The sequence below is a fragment of the Paroedura picta genome, chromosome 6, assembly GCF_049243985.1.
Source record: "Paroedura picta isolate Pp20150507F chromosome 6, Ppicta_v3.0, whole genome shotgun sequence".
Classification (NCBI taxonomy): domain Eukaryota; kingdom Metazoa; phylum Chordata; class Lepidosauria; order Squamata; family Gekkonidae; genus Paroedura; species Paroedura picta.
In genome coordinates, this window is record NC_135374.1 from 47,373,094 (window position 1) to 47,377,074 (window position 3,981).

Sequence of the window (3,981 nt, forward strand, 5' to 3'; positions counted from 1 at the left end):
ATTCCTCAGTCCGAGCCAAATTTCTTAACTCACTGCTGTGTAAAAGAGAAATGCATTCGGATGAACGAAAGACAGTATCTTTTGACATCCCAGAACCCTGATATAATTGAACCAGTTGCAAAGTTTTTATATCTTGCCATGAGAAATCGTGAATGTATTATGTTCTACCCTAAAGCATGATCTTTGCCTTTGTTTTCACTAGCAGCGGATCCTTTTGTACTTTCCCTTCTTATATTGTACTTTTATATGCTATTAAAGGCTTGTTGTTGTTGTTGTTGTTGTTGTGTTTCACAGGGGCAGGGTGGCAGGCAGGCGGCATATCTTCTGGTCTGGCATTTGTGTGGTGGAGCGGCTTGGAAGGCAGGGTGGTATGAAGTTCAGAGTGGTGGCAGTGTTTTTTTTTGGGGGGGGGTTAGAGGAAGCGGCAGGCAGGTGGAGCAGGCTTGATCCCATGGTTGTCACTGTGCATCAGGGAAGGTAGCGGGGCAGTCATGGGGTGGGGTGGGGGTGTATCTCTGTCTTGCAGGGGCAGCAGTGGGCAGGTAGTGTATCTCCTGTGCACCAGAGCAGCTTGAAGGCAGAGTTTCACATAGTTCAGAGTGGCGGTGGCAGTCTCAGATGTTTTTTGGGGGTTGGGGGAGGTGGCGGGAGGGTGGATGTTGTGGCTGAGTGAGGAAGTGCATGCTGGTGGTGGTGTGCAGCATACAGATTACAAGCTCCACGATGTGCTGGGCTGTGACCCGATGAAATAAAGTTTCCTCATCACCAGAGGGATCTTATCCTGTGATTCTTTGCCTGGAGATTTGCCTGGAGATTTGATCCCATGGATGTTGGCTTGTGTCGGGGAGGGTAGCAGGGCAGTTGCGGGGCTGTGGAGGGGTGGATCTCTGTCTCACAGTGGTGATGGCGGTGGCGGCGGGCAGGCAGTGTACCTCCGTGTCTGGCATCTGTGTGGCAGGGTGGCCTGGAGCTCAGGGTGGTGCATAGTGCAGATTTGTGGTGGTGTCTTTGTGGGGGGGGGGGTGGATGACAAGCCCTCATTTTCTAAAGGGGCATCAGATGGTGGCCTCCAGTGTGGGCTCGGTAGCACAGCCACCTGCAGACCCTCCTGTCCTCTGGTGCTGCTGGCCGAGGGGAGCGGTGGGCCAGTGGATAAACATCGCCCTCAGCAGCCAGAGTCATCTGTGGGCTGGCTGTTGGACAGGCAAGCCAGCGTCCAGGGAGGGTGTTAGCTTTAGGGGCTGGCCCAATCAGGGTGTGGCCAGTCCTGACAGTTTTCATGGGGCTGGACACACTCCACCCCAGGCTGGTTTCAGATATATATAAGGGAACCATGGATAAGGATGATGTTAATAAACAGGAAATCTGGATTTCTTTTCAAATTGTATCCACACCAAATTTTTTTAAAAAAGAGATTTCTGTCTCATTGAGTAAAAAAGTGTATTTTTTTCTCACAAGCATATAGCATTTTAATTTTCTAACTACATATTGCTAAGGCATACCTTGTTGATGAGTGGAACATGTTATGACAATAGCACCATCAGTGCACACATGGCGAGTAAACAATAATCTGATTTTGAATAAGCTCAACAGTTTATTTGCTGATATAGGGAATGTTTCAGAAATTTCCCATTCTGGATGTTGTACTTTAGGGAATTATCACCCGCTCAGCATTTCTACAGTAGAAAGAAATAGTGTCCTTCAAGTTTTAATGGGAAATCTATAACATTTGAACTGTGTTTCTGTTGTGACCTAAAAGCTAATTGAAAAATGTGGTGCACTTGGGGGGAAATGTAGAAAATGTATGTAGCTAACTTTCCAAAGTTGTGAACAGGTGGTAAGAGTGGTCTTAACTCTCTGTTTGGAAACTACAATCACTACTATCTTTGTTTACATAGACAACATTGTATCTTTTCTGGTTATTTTAATTTAATGTTTAAGTTTCATGCCTCTCAAATTTATTAGTTGTCCTTAGAACAAGTTCAAATGCCAAAACTTTAATTCCACAGTTTTTTGTGTTTACTTCAGCAGCACATATACTAAAACTGGAATGATACCCAGAGGATTAGCATGGACCCTGCACAAAATTATTACTAGAATTTATAATAATATGTCTGGTATCTAGTTTTAATCTGAACATCGTATTTTATAGTGTATATTTTGTAGTTATTTTGCATTGTTAATGTTTTATATTGTTATGGCCTAAGGCCATACACAATAAATTCAAATTCAGTCTCACCATAGGTTGTTGTCAAAATGCCTCTTTGTGTTTATGTGTGTGTCTCTGTGTGTGTGTGTGTGTATTCACCCCCATAAAGTCTGACATCAGGGCTAGCTTTTATTCCTTCTGTTTTTGCATAAATACACTGAACAAAATTCAGGCTATCACAGTAACAAAAGACACAGTGGAGGAGGCAGGATCCTAGGTAATCCCATCATACTAACTAGTTTAGAATAGCAGCCCCAGGGAGATTTTGCTTTACTCCATTTCTGGCAATCAGATTGTTCAACAAAGATATTCAGTGATTCATCAGTATGCCTTTAGCCACAAACAGATGTCAGATTGCAAATTTCATCTCTAAGATCTTCAAGGCATTCTTCCATGCATCTCTTGAAGGCTACAGGTATATTAATCAGTCCAAATAGAATTCAGACCCATTTATATAGACCATGAAGTATAATAAATGCAGATATTTGACAACCTTGTTCTATGATATACCCTTGGTTTAAGACAGAAAACCAAGATTTGTCTGGTCTAAGACCAAGATTTGCCTCCTAGTCTATCAAGCACATTCTGAATTTGAGGAATGAGCTATAAATTTTCTATTCAGTTCCTGGTAATCTACCCGAAGTTGGCAGCTTCCATTTTTCTTCTGAACACAGATCACTGGGAATGAATACAGTGACTTTGATTTTGTAATGTATCCCCTGGTTCGTAGACAGTCCCTCACTTCTTTAGATAGTAGTGGTGGGATGGGAATATATGTCTTCTTACACTGGTTTTCGGTCATTTAGGTTGATATGCACCTGTTAGAATTTCTTCTAAATTTTCTGCATCTCAGGAAAATGCTGTGACTTCCTCTCTTAACTTCTGCTGAATCATATTTTTGTATAGATCTGATAGATGACTCTGGTCAACTGCTGGATCAAATAAAGCTTTCTTATCATTTCCTTTCTGTTGGAAACTATTTGGAACTGGGCTTTCTGATCTGATCGGCTATCTATCTTGCCCTTTATGATGTCATACTATTTGGGGTTGCCAACAGGGCATTTACCAGATTTAGCTTGATAGTCAGATCAGAAGTTTGTTTGTTTTCAAAATTCAAGTCTTTAGAACATGATACAGCTGAGCATAGTTCAGATTTAGTTGTCAGAATTCCAATGTGATGCCTCATATTGATAGTCCTTGTCCTTGGAATTACAGCATCCCTTTCCCCAACCTTATGTTCATATGCATGGTGGAGATCGTTGACTTTGACAATGTTCATGAGGGTCTCTACCTTCTCTATGTCAATATTTGCTAATGTAATTATCATTCTATTAATAAAGTAGGGTTCAGGTGATTCACTAGCTGAACACCTACAACAGTGTTTAACTATTTCCTAAATTACATGGTAGCCAGTTATCACATTTTCCATTCTGATTATGCTAACAAGAATTTGGATGATCAACACTACATCATCTAGGAATAACTGAAATTGGTCCTTGATCCATGCTTTATAAGCTAGTGCTTTCTCATTTGCTGTTTTCAATTCCTCATATATTTATAACATTTATTCCAAATATGAATAAATAAAATAAGTATGCTTGCACATAAAAGTTTATATCTTAAATCAAAATGTCTTGATCTTAAAGGTGCAAGTGGATTTAAAATTTGTTTTATGTCAGGTATAAGTAGCCATCACTTTATTCAGCCCTGACTTAGTTGGTTCATCACTATTCTAATTAAGTGTTTTCACTATGTGTTGTATTTGGGACCCT

General features: G+C 40.9%; 1 pseudogene; it reads left to right on the top strand.

Moving 5' to 3' along the window:
• The first annotated feature begins 2,015 nt into the window (after positions 1-2,015).
• Positions 2,016-2,114, top strand: LOC143840854 (U6 spliceosomal RNA; annotated as a pseudogene).
• The last annotated feature ends 1,867 nt before the right edge of the window (positions 2,115-3,981 follow it).